A 14,118-nucleotide genomic window follows, 5' to 3' on the forward strand; every position below is an offset into this window, starting at 1 on the left:
AATACTTTGATTCTGCATTACATTCTGTGTTATAATCCAGAGCTGCACTCACTATTCTGCTGGTGCAGCCACTGTGTACATACATTACATTACTGATCCTGAGTTACATCCTGTATTATACTCCAGAGCTGCACTCACTATTCTGCTGGTGCAGTCACTATGTACATACATTACATTACTGATCCTGAGTTACATCCTGTATTATACTCCAGAGCTGCACTCACTATTCTGATGGTGCAGTCACTGTGTACATACATTACATTACTGATCCTGTACTGATCCTGAGTTACATCCTGTATTATACTCCAGGGCTGCACTCACTAATCTGGTGCAGTCACTGTGTACATACATTACATTACTGATCCTGTACTGATCCTGAGTTACATCCTGTATTATACTACAGAGCTGCACTCACTATTCTGCTGGTGCAATCACTGTGTGCATACATTACTGATCCTGTACTGATCCTGAGTTACATCCATTATTTTTCTCCAGAGCTGCACTCACTATTCTGCTGGTGCAGTCACTGTGTACATACATTACATTACTGATCCTGAGTTACATCCTGTATTATACTCCAGAGCTGCACTCACTATTCTGCTGGTGCAGTCACTGTGTACATACATTACATTACTGATCCTGAGTTACATCCTGTACTATATTCCAGAGCTGCACTTACTATTCTGCTGGTGCAGTCATTGTTTACATACATTACATTACTGATCCTGAGTTACATCCTGTATTATACTCCAGAGCTGCACTCACTATTCTGCTGGTGCAGTCACTGTGTACATACATTACATTATTGATCCTGAGTTACATCCTGTATTATACTCCAGAGCTGCACTCACTATTCTGCTGGTGCAGTCATTGTGTACATACATTACATTACTGATCCTGTACTGATCCTGAGTTACATCCTGTATTATACTCTAGAGCTGCACTCACTATTCTGCTGGTGCAGTCACTGTGTACATACATTACTGATCCCAAGCTACATCCTGTATTTTACTCTAGAGCTGCTCTCACAATTCTGTTTGTGAAATCACTTTGTGCATACATTACAATCCTTTATTGATCCTAAGTTACATCCTGTATTTTACTCCAGGGCAGCATTCTCTATTCTGCTGGTGCCATCACTGTTTGCATATATTATGTAATTGATCCTGTACTGATCCTGAGTTACATTGTCACTGGTTTACCGCAACAGAGAGAAGCCAGAAGACCGCAGCGTTTGAGTACATGTATTCCTGCACTGATTAGAAGCATTTCTCCCTCATATTAAACGGTGCTGGTTTCTGTCAGCATTGCAGAATTTAAACTCTTCAGCTTGGAGTCTCTGAAGCTTCTTGCTTGGATGATCTCAGCTGTGCAGTATTAGCCACTCCCCTCTCCTATATTTTCTCGCCTCTGTTAATCTGGATTGCCAGTGTTAAGCCTTGTACTGCCTGGTGTGGAGTGGAAGAGTCGGTTGTTGGTAGAGGTGTTTTGGAGAATTGTTCTGTTACTGTTGCTTGGCATTTTGACTACCCGATCCTATTTCGTTTAATTTTCTTATCTCTCCGGTGTTTCCCTCTGTTGTCTGTGAGTGCATATTTTGTATGTTTGGCATTTTTATTTATCCCTGTATGTCCTTCCTTGTTTGTCTGGTTTGTGTATTTACATACACTATTCCTCCCCATTTTTCTGGGTGGGGGAAGGGACAGATAAGGGCTGATTCAGGAGTTCAGCAAAGTATGTGGCCCCAGCATCTTCATGAATAGAAGTAACCTGGAGAGCAGGAACAGCTAGGATGCCCCTAGCATTAGGGGCAGGGAAGGAGCCCCTGGCCCTGCGTTATCAGACAACAGAATCATGACATACATTCTGTATTATACCCCAGAGTTGCATTTGCTGTTCTGCTAGTTGTCTCACTGTGCAAATATGTTAGTTTTCCTGTACCGTGTCCCAGTATGCCTTATGCTTCTGCACTCTGGCGGCAGTGATGTCTTGGAATGAAGAAGCCCTGGTGGCAATCTTCTGGCAGGGTCCATCCTGTTGTTTTAAAGATGAGTTGTAAAGCAGAGATATACCATCCACTCTGGATTCCCTTTTATACCTCGTTACTAGGATTGATCTCCGTTTCCATGAGCATGCTCTGGAACAGACTCAATAGCTTTCTCTTGATGGGTAACCTCATAGGTCAATCCCAACCTTCCAGTACCCCTTGCTGCCATAAGCTCCACCTCCTGCTATAGAGCTGATGCTTGCAGAGTGAGTCAAACTCTCTGTACAAGTCCGAGAGCAACGGTATCATGACAACCTGTGCATGTACTATGGTGGCGGCTAACTCCTGTGCTTGCTGCTAAAGATTAATGAATATTCACTGCTCTTCACACCCATGGGAGTGGCGAGCAGTGAATATTAATTTCTATTTAACAGCGGACACCCTGTTAGCTGCTGCCGCCGGCTTCCAGCCATGGCTGGGCTCTGGAGTGTGCCCGCTACTTAGGGGAATAAATATTCACTGCTCCCACTCCCATGGATGTGGAGAGCGGTAAATATTCATGAGCTTTAATAGTGGCACAGTAGTAGCAGCCGCTGCAGGAAACCAGCGGATGCGGCAACAGCATTTCCACTATTAAAGATCAATAAATAATCACTGCTCCACATGCCCATAGTCCCAGCAGTGAGTATTCTGGCAGATGTCCTTGGCTTGTAACCAGCGCATGATGTCACTGCCAAGCGCTACTTACAAGCATAAATCAGCTGCTAGCATCAGTACAGGACGTTGTGAGGGAGCGCAGGGAAGGTATGTAGAATAATTTATGTTTTTTTATTTTTTTAATGGGGGCAATGCATACCAGGATAGGGATGAGGATGCCTTCCATACCAGGATAGGTTTGAGAGGGCCATGCCAACCAGGATAGGAATGAGGGGTACATGCCTACCAGGATGGGGATGAGGAGGCCATGCACACCAGGATGGAGATGAGGGGGCCATGCATACCAGAATGGAGTTTCGGGGACCATGCATACCAGGATGGTGATGAGGGCCATGTATACCAGGATGATGATGAGGGCCCTGCATACCAGGATGATGATGAGGGCCATGCATACCAGGATAGGGATGAGGGGGACATGCATGCCAGGATGGGGATGAGGGGGCCATATATACCAGGATGGGGATGAGAGGGCCATGTGAGTTGCCCCACCAGAGACATGGGGTACTCGGTACCGGGTCCTGAGTTCACAGGGGGATGTCACGTTGGTGACCCGGTCCGTGGCCCAGGGTGCTCATGTAAAAGGGGAAAAGTCTTTAAAGGGAATAAAGTTTATGTTCGTGATGCCACCTGTGGTATTCAGTCAGTGGGGACCGACGCTGCTTTATGGGGTCCTCTGGGGTGATGTTATGGCAGCTAGATGGTATAACTTGCCACAGGTGAAGTGTATCCCCAGGGCTCCCGGTGTGTAGATGGAAGATGGTGAATGGCGCAGTAAAGAATAAGGACACAGGTTTGCAGTCTCTTTACCTGGTTTACTGATGACTTCAGTCAGCCACAGTCCAGGGCACCAGATCACAGGGCAGGCAGGGTCCGGCTGGCTTGGAGGCAAGTTAGGAGTCCCCTTATCCAGGTGGAAATCAAAGCCTTCCTCTAGCGCAGTGGTGTTGTAGTCCCTTACTGCCTAAGGCTTCAGATAAGGTCCTCACAGATGTTCTCTCTCTGTCCCCCATATAGGATAGGACATAATCCGTATGACTGGTGACTTGAGTCTGTTTATAGGGACTCTAGCACGCCCCGGGCTCTAAAGGTGTCACCGTGTCTCCTGGGTATTAAGTCGGACAGGTAACGTGAAGTTCAGCTGTCCTGCCGGTCTCTGCTGTAAGTCATAGAGCTCCTTACAACCTCGGTGTTCCGGCTACCGATTTCTGCGCCTCAGAAGGAGGCAGCCTGCTCATGGCTGGTCTCCCCCTGGTATCCTCTCCTGTGCTTTGCTCTCCTGCACGCTCTCTGAAATCAATTCAGCTTTCTGTATAATCTCTTTCCAGGAACTGCTGCACTGTGGCTACACAGCTCCGTAAACCCTCTTCTGCCTCAGACTGATCCAGTCTGTTTCCTGGCAAGAACTGTTTCTGACCTTTCCCTCCAAAACTACCTTATATATGGGGAGTCACCTAGTAAATAGGATCAAAAGCTCCCCCTGGTGGCCTGGAGTGTGAATGAGTTTCATGCTTGTGGTTACCTGGTTCCAGTTATCCCTTCTTGCCTTCAAGCGTAACATCACTCTTCCCGTGAGGAAAGCAATGCTACTGTGATGACCAGGACCCTGGGGCACCACACATGCATTCCAGGATGGGGATGAGGGGGCCATGCATACCAGGATGGGGATGAGGAGGCCATGCATACGAATATGGTGATGAAGGGGCCATGTGTCATGGTTCCCAATGGCAAGGGAACGTAAGAAACATATAAATAACGAACGAGCTCTCGGGTGATGGAAACTCGAGTTGACCGTGAGCTAAATCTACCACACAACTAATAGTAGCCAGGGAGCATACCTACGGCTTCCTAAATGCCACGCGCCAGCCAGAGGACTAACTAAGCCTGGTAGAGGAAGAAACAGACCTGGCTTACCTCTAGGGAAATACCCCAAAAGATGATAGCAGCCCCCCACATGTAATAACGGTGAAATAAGAGGAAAAGACATACACAGTATGAAAGTAGATTTAGCAAAGAGAGGTCCACTTACTAGATAGCAGAAGGATACAAAAGAGGACTTCACGGTCAACTGAAAACCCTTTCAAAAAACCATCCTGAAATTACTTTAAGACTCCTGTGTCAACTCATGACACAGGAGTGGCAATTTCAGCCCGCAAGAGCTTCCAGCTACAGAGAATTACAAAAACTGCAAACTGGACTAAAGATACAAAACAAAAGGACAAAGTCCACTTAGCTGATCAGCAGACTAGTAGCAGGAACATGCAACCGAAGGCTCTGGTTACAATGATGACCAGCAAGGAAATGACTGGAGAGCAAGGCTAAATAGGAAACTCCCAAACGCTGATGGAAGCAGGTGAACAGAAGCAGCAAAGTGCAAACAAGTCACCAGTACCACCAGCAACCACCAGGGGAGCCCAAAAAGCGGATACACAACAGTACCCTCCCCTTAAGGAGGGGGCACCGAACCCTCACAAGAACCGCCAGGGCGATCTGGATGAGCCCTATGAAAGGCACGAACCAAATCCGAGGCATGAACATCAGAGGCAGTTACCCAAGAATTATCTTCCTGACCATAGCCCTTCCATTTAACCAGATATTGAAGTCTCCGTCTGGAAATACGGGAGTCCAAGATCTTTTCTACCACGTACTCCAATTCACCCTCCACCAGCACAGGAGCAGGAGGTTCAGTAGAAGGAACCACCGGTACCTCATATCTCCGCAACAGCGACCGATGGAACACATTATGGATAGCGAAAGATGCCGGGAGGTCCAAACGAAAGGAGACAGGGTTAAGAATCTCCAAAATCCTATAAGGACCGATGAACCGAGGCTTAAATTTAGGAGAAGAAACCCTCATAGGGACAAAACGGGAAGACAACCACACCAAGTCCCCAACACGAAGGTGGGGGCCAACACGACGACGGCGGTTAGCAAACTGCTGAGTCCTCTCCTGGGACAATTCCAAATTATCCACCACTTGTCCCCAAATCTGATGCAACCGATCCACTACCGCATCCACTCCAGGACAATCCGAAGATTCAACCTGACCAGATGAAAAACGCGGATGAAACCCTGAATTGCAAAAGAAAGGAGAAACCAAAGTGGCAGAACTAGCCCGATTATTAAGAGCAAACTCCGCCAACGGCAGAAAGGCAACCCAATCATCCTGATCCGCAGACACAAAACACCTCAAATAAGTCTCCAAAGTTTGATTAGTTCGTTCCGTCTGGCCATTGGTCTGAGGATGGAATGCAGACGAAAAAGACAAATCAATGCCCAACCTGGCACAGACTGCCCGCCAAAATCTAGACACGAACTGGGTACCCCTGTCAGAAACGATGTTTTCCGGAATACCATGCAGGCGAAACACATTTTGAAAAAACAGAGGGACCAACTCAGATGAGGAAGGCAACTTAGGCAATGGCACCAAATGAACCATTTTAGAAAAACGGTCACACACCACCCAGATGACAGACATCTTCTGAGAAACAGGGAGGTCCGAGATAAAGTCCATAGAGATGTGCGTCCAAGGCCTCTTCGGAATAGGCAAGGGCAACAACAACCCACTAGCCCTAGAACAACAAGGCTTGGCCCGAGCACACACATCGCAAGACTGCACAAAAACACGCACATCTCGAGACAGGGAAGGCCACCAGAAGGATCTAGCCACCAAATCTCTGGTGCCAAAAATTCCCGGATGACCTGCCAGAGTAGAAGAATGAACTTCCGAGATGACTCTAGTGGTCCACTCGTCAGGAACAAACAGTCTACCAGACGGACAACGATCAGGTCTATCCACCTGAAATTCTTGCAAAGCACGTCGCAAATCAGGAGAGACAGCAGACAAAACCACTCCATCCTTAAGGACACCAGCAGGTTCAGAATTCCCAGGAGAGTCAGGCTCAAAACTCCTAGAAAGAGCATCTGCCTTCACATTCCTAGAACCCGGTAAGTACGAGACCACAAAATTAAACCGGGAAAAGAACAACGACCAACGTGCCTGTCTAGGATTCAGGCGCCTGGCAGACTCCAAATAAATTAAATTCTTGTGATCAGTCAAAACTACCACCTGATGTTTGGCACCCTCAAGCCAATGACGCCAATCCTCAAATGCCCACTTCATGGCCAAAAGCTCCCGATTACCAACATCATAGTTTCGCTCGGCGGCCGAAACTTTTCGCGAAAAGAACGCACAAGGTCTCATCACTGAGCAGTCGGGACTTTTCTGCGACAAAACCGCCCCCGCTCCAATCTCGGAAGCATCGACCTCAACCTGAAAGGGAAGGGAAACATCAGGCTGGCGCAACACAGGGGCAGACAAAAAGCGGCGCTTAAGCTCCCAAAAGGCCTCCACGGCAGCAGGGGACCAATTGGCAACATCAGCACCCTTTTTAGTCAAATCCGTCAGAGGTTTAGCAACGCCAGAAAAACCAGCTATAAATCGACGATAAAAATTAGCAAAGCCCAAGAATTTCTGGAGACTCTTCAGAGAAGTAGGCTGCGTCCAGTCGTAAATAGCCCGAACCTTGACAGGGTCCATCTCAATAGAAGAAGGGGAAAAAATGTACCCCAAAAAGGAAATTTTTTGAACCCCAAAAACACACTTTGAACCCTTTACACACAAAGAATTATCCCGCAAAACCTGAAAAACCCTCCTGACCTGCTGAACATGAGACTCCCAGTCATCAGAAAAAATCAAAATATCATCCAAGTACACTATCATAAATTTATCCAAATATTCACGGAAAATATCATGCATTAAGGACTGAAAGACAGAAGGTGCATTAGAAAGGCCGAAAGGCATTACCAAATACTCAAAATGGCCCTCAGGCGTATTAAATGCGGTTTTCCACTCATCCCCCTGCTTAATTCGCACCAAATTATACGCCCCACGAAGATCAATCTTAGAGAACCACTTAGCCCCCCTTATGCGAGCAAACAAATCAGTCAGCAAAGGCAACGGATACTGATATTTGACTGTAATTTTATTCAGGAGTCGATAATCAATACAAGGCCTCAGAGAGCCATCCTTTTTAGAGACAAAGAAAAAACCGGCTCCTAAAGGTGATGAAGAAGGACGAATATGTCCCTTTTCCAGGGACTCCTTAATATACTCGCGCATAGCAGCATGTTCAGGTACAGATAGGTTAAACAAACGACCCTTTGGAAATTTACTGCCAGGAATCAGATCTATGGCGCAATCACAATCCCTGTGAGGAGGGAGTGAACCAATCTTAGGCTCTTCAAAAATATCACGATAATCAGACAAAAATGCCGGAATCTCAGATGGAATAGATGACGAAATGGGCACCATAGGAGTGTCCCCATGAGCCCCCCGACATCCCCAGCTTAACACAGACATAGCTTTCCAGTCAAGGACTGGGTTATGAGACTGTAACCATGGTAATCCAAGCACCAAAACATCATGTAAATTGTACAACACAAGGAAGCGAATCACCTCCTGATGGTCTGGAGTCATACGCATAGTCACTTGCGTCCAGAACTGTGGTTTATTACAAGCCAAAGGTGTAGAATCAATACCCTTCAGAGGTATAGGGACTTCCAGAGGCTCTAAATCAAACCCACAGCGCCTGGCAAAGGACCAGTCCATAAGACTCAGAGCGGCGCCAGAGTCCACATAGGCATCCACGGTAATAACTGATAATGAACAAATCAAGGTTACAGACAAAATAAATTTGGACTGTAAAGTGCCAATTGAAATGGACTTGTCAACCTTCCTAGTACGCTTAGAGCATGCTGATATAACATGAGCAGAATCACCACAATAGAAGCATAACCCATTTTTACGCCTATAATTCTGCCGCTGGCTTCTGGACATAACTCTGTCACATTGCATTTTCTCTGGCGTCTCTTCAGAAGATACCGCCAAATGGTGCACGGGTTTGCGCTCCCGCAAACGCCGATCAATCTGAATTGCCATTGTCATGGACTCATTCAGACCTGTAGGCGCAGGGAACCCGACCATAACATCTTTAACGGCATCAGAAAGGCCCTCTCTGAAATTTGCCGCTAAGGCGCACTCATTCCACTGAGTAAGCACAGACCATTTACGAAATTTTTGGCAGTATATCTCAGCTTCATCTTGCCCTTGAGATAGGGCTATCAAAGCTTTTTCAGCTTGAATCTCCAAATTAGGTTCCTCATAAAGCAACCCTAAAGCCAGGAAAAACGCATCCACATTGAGCAACGCAGGATCCCCTGGTGCCAATGAAAATGCCCAATTTTGAGGGTCACCTCGCAGCAAAGAAATTACAATCTTAACCTGCTGGACAGGATCTCCTGAGGAGTGAGGTCTGAGAGAAAGGAATAATTTACAATTATATTTGAAATTCAGAAACCGAGATCTATCTCCGGAAAACACCTCTGGTGTAGGGATTTTAGGTTCAGAAATAGGAGTATGCATAACAAAATCTTGTAAATTTTGAACCTTCGTAGCAAGATTATTTAAACCTGCAGCCAAACTCTGAGGATCCATCTTTAAACAGGTGAGCTCAGAGCCATTCAAGGATTATAAGGAGAGAAAGGCAAAGGCAGTAATTAGAGCTGAAATACAACTGATCCAACTATGGAGCAAGCATAGGGAAAAAGAAAAAAAAAAAAATTTACAGACTTCCTTTTTCTCTCCTTTCTTCTGCCAATAAGTTTAACACATGGCCGGTCATACTGTCATGGTTCCCAATGGCAAGGGAACGTGAGAAACATATAAATAACGAACGAGCTCTCGGGTGATGGAAACTCGAGTTGACCGTGAGCTAAATCTACCACACAACTAATAGTAGCCAGGGAGCATACCTACGGCTTCCTAAATGCCACGCGCCAGCCGGAGGACTAACTAAGCCTGGTAGAGGAAGAAACAGACCTGGCTTACCTCTAGGGAAATACCCCAAAAGATGATAGCAGCCCCCCACATGTAATAACGGTGAAATAAGAGGAAAAGACATACACAGTATGAAAGTAGATTTAGCAAAGAGAGGTCCACTTACTAGATAGCAGAAGGATACAAAAGATGACTTCACGGTCAACTGAAAACCCTTTAAAAAAACCATCCTGAAATTACTTTAAGACTCCTGTGTCAACTCATGACACAGGAGTGGCAATTTCAGCCCGCAAGAGCTTCCAGCTACAGAGAATTACAAAAACTGCAAACTGGACTAAAGATACAAAACAAAAGGACAAAGTCCACTTAGCTGATCAGCAGACTAGTAGCAGGAACATGCAACCGAAGGCTCTGGTTACAATGATGACCGGCAAGGAAATGACTGGAGAGCAAGGCTAAATAGGAAACTCCCAAACGCTGATGGAAGCAGGTGAACAGAAGCAGCAAAGTGCAAACAAGTCACCAGTACCACCAGCAACCACCAGGGGAGCCCAAAAAGCGGATACACAACAGCCATGCATACCAGGATAGGGATGAGGGGGCCATACATGCCAGGATAGGAATGAGGGGGCCATGCAAGCCAGGATAAGGATGAGGAGACCATGTATACCTGGGGATTGGGGACATATATATACAGTACCAGGATAGGGGATTTTAGTTCAGGATTGACCACATTTTTTGCTTCAATTTTTTTCTCGATTTTCTTCCTTTAAAATCTAGATGAGTCTTATGGTCCAGTGCATCTTATAGTCCGAAAAATACCGTATGTGAATCCAGCACATTTCCCAATTGAATTATTTCTGGAAGTAGTATGAGCAGAAATGGCTAATAAGTGGAGAAAAACTTATATTTTTAATAAGATATAATATAATATAATTTAATAAGATATATTACAATGTCGCTTTTACTCACTTGTACTATTGATTTACGCAAAGTTTGTTGAAACGACAGTGACCATCTAAATACCATGTTACCTTGCAGGGTGCTGTTTGGTTACATATGGATTTTGTATTTCTTAATGTATTTATGGTATTTATGGTATTGGTACATTCAATATTCTCCACGTACAGACATAAGCATCGCACCATAATGGTATTATTATTATTAGTAATAATACAAAATTTGTATTATTTTCACAAAATTGTATTCCGTACCACAAAATTACAGAAGTAAATTCATTTTCACAGCAGTGTATTATTATGTGCATTCTGTCACAGACACCTACTGTATAATAAAACACAAAACGGAGACAAAATTACAAGTTTTCCAACAGTTTGCACTTCTGTAATTTTGGAAATAAACTTAGGTATAAGACGCAAAACATTTTATGTCGGCTGTGCATTAGAATATTACAGCTGTGCAACCTGCATCACAAAATATTATTCTGTACCATGAAATTACATTACCAAAATATATTTTGTGGGACCACATATACTGTGAATGATGGGTGCCCTGTAGGGCCCACCATTGTGATGACTTCTGGGTGGATTTATAGGTTTATTAAAAGTATCATCAGTCAGAAATACCTTATGTAATACTTACTCCTCCCATGAGCCATCGTACGCAGCGGCAGCCTGCACTACCTCATTACCGTGTTTCACCCAGAACTATATACATACAATGGGATATTAAAATTTGTATTCCCAGACCAAACCCTCAATCAACGTAATATTAAAACAGTCATCTGCACCCGATCTGGGCAGAAAATAATATCTTCCTAGCTACACTCCCTGCCTGCTTGGCCTGTATCCATGCAGTACATGTCAGCCAGGTATTACACTGCATTATGCTGAGTAAGCGATTTATACAAATGGCATACTGGATAATAAAAACTGAAATTATTTATTTGAGGGATTGTTCACTTTTTACTATCCCTTTGTTAGAGACCTCACAAAATAAAGATGATTACAGGTTGTTCTACTGGTAAATACTCAGCAATCAGCTCTGGGAATCTAGCAGCAAGTGTTCAATTTCTCTGCAGCGCCACCACTGGAGGAATAAAGAATTGCAAAGCTTTTATTAAAAAGAACCATCCACCAGATCAAGAGGCCAGTTTTTGTGTTATTTTATTTTTGCTTCTCCCCTATGATTTTTTTAATCTGCCATACGGTTCCAGCGATATCAAATACTATAATTAATGTGGTTCTTCTGTTCTATTTATTTAATACCTGGGAGAATGCCTATAATACCGAAGGCAATGGTACTCGGTTACTTTAATATGAGTCACCACCATTTTTCCCCTTTTGAACACTAATATTCTCAGAATCCTAATGCCATTATTGGAGGTATTTGTGAGGATTAACTGTGGAAACTATAGAGTGGACCCACTGGACCGTGACAACGAACCTCCCACGGGCGAGCTGACCAAGTGCACTAATAGGGTAAAATAAGGACTACCGAGGAGACAGAAACAGGGAGAGCATGGGAATGCGGACTGGACGGAGGAGACGAACAGGAGGACTAACCACAGGAGCAGGGACCAGAGGGAGGACACGCAAGACAGGCTGGAGTCTGGAACACGGACTAGGAGGAAGACGGAGGCAGGCAGGCAGGCTGGGACACTGGAACACGGATAGGAAGGAAGACACCGGAGGACAGGCAGGCAGGCAGGGACACTGGAACACGGACTGGAAGGGAGACACTGGAGGACAGGCACTAGGAGGGAGCAAGGAGAAGACCAAGATTTAGTTACAACAACGGAAGTGAGCGGTGAGCAACCAGACAGGAAAGAACGCCGGGAGGACGTGGAGCCAGATTCACTTGAAGGAAACAAATGACAATCAGGCGGCCTGATAAGGAGAGTGAGGGCATACCTTCCGGGTCAGAGTGCACAGGGCGGCGCAGAAGACACGGCCAGGCTTCAATGAAAGATGTGTGCGCGTGCGCCGAGGAACCCAGAGCGCGCGCGCACCCGAGGAGGAGCGGGAGCCAAGCGCGCAGGGAGAAAAGACCGGAAGCAAGCAGGGACGTGCCGGGATGCCGCAGCGAGGTGAGTATGAGGCACATGCGGCGAGGTAGGCGGGAGCATAACAGTATTATTTAGTGGTATTTATTAGTTTTTGCTAATGTATTGCAATTTCTCCTGAGTACGTCGATAACTCACATGTGGGAGAAAACTACTGTTTGGGTGCACGGCAGGGCTCAGAAGGGAGGGAGCGTCATTTAACTTTTTTGAATATAAAATTTGTTGGAATCATTAACGTTTGCCATGTCGCGTTTGGAGAGCCCCTGATGTGCCTAAACAATGGAAACCCCCCACAAGTGACCCCATTTTAGAAACTAGACCCCTCAAGGAATGTATTTAGATGTGTGGTGAGCACCTTGAACCCACAGGTGCTTCACAGAAGTTTATAATTTTGAGCCGTGAAAATAAAAAAATCATATTTTCCCCACAAAAATGTCATTTTTTTATTTTCACAAGGGTAATAGGAGAAATTGCACCATACAATTTGTTGTGCAACTACTCTTGAGTACGTCGATACCCCATATGTGGGGGAATACTACTTCTGAGGCACAATGCAAAGCTTAGAAGTGAAGAAACGCCATATTGGAGTTCAGATTTTGCTGGAATGGTTTGAGGGTGCCATGTCACATTGGCAGAGTCCCTGAGGTGCCAGAACAACAGAAACCCCCTATATGTGAACTCATTTTACAAATTACACTCCCCATCATGTCTAATCAATACATGTTAGGTCCTCCAGAGAGAGATAGAAGATCCATAATTGAGAACATACTTGGAGTAGATCCAGAAAGAATTAACTCTATTCAAAGTTGAATCCCAAACATAATACCATAAATAAAGCTCTAAATAACTTAAATTGATTTGGGTAAATATAAAATTTTGGATTGCAAAAATAAATGCACCCCTCAAATGGAATAAATCATAGATTTTTAAAAAATCTAGTCCCGAACTTTAAGTTTTTTTATTACGCCTATATCGCCATCTTGTGGTATATTTGGCCATAGCTGACTAAATTATGATCTCACACAAAAGTAAATTCTAAAATGGTTCTTCTACTTTATATTTAATGCCTGAGAATATTCCTATAATACGGAAGGCAATGGAGTTTGATTAGTTTAGAAGAAAAGTAGTGAAAGATGAAGATACGGTTGTTTGTGATTGTTAGTGAGTTCATCTCAAGATTTATTCTTCAATGGACCCGTTTAGAAATGTAGCCATGCCCAGATGTGGACAACCTCCTCCTTGCTCCCTAGGAGGTCCTATGCAATAGGCTCTCTCAACCATCATTGAGTCCGGAGTGATAGGAAGTTGCAAGGCTTGTATTACATCAGCAGTGAGAAAGGTGATTAAATTATATCCAAAAATATTTTCTGGTACACCTATGAATTGGAGATTATTCCACTTCTCTCTATTTTATAGGTCTTCGAACTTGTCACAGAGCGAGGAGCTACAGAGCGAGAGGTATTAGAAGTAGGGTTGAGCGACTTTTGCTTTTTTAGGATCGAGTCGGGTCTCGTGAAACCCGACTGTCTCGAAAGTCAGATCGTGTGAAATCGG

Source organism: Ranitomeya variabilis, chromosome 4 (assembly GCF_051348905.1).
Source record: "Ranitomeya variabilis isolate aRanVar5 chromosome 4, aRanVar5.hap1, whole genome shotgun sequence".
NCBI lineage: Eukaryota > Metazoa > Chordata > Amphibia > Anura > Dendrobatidae > Ranitomeya > Ranitomeya variabilis.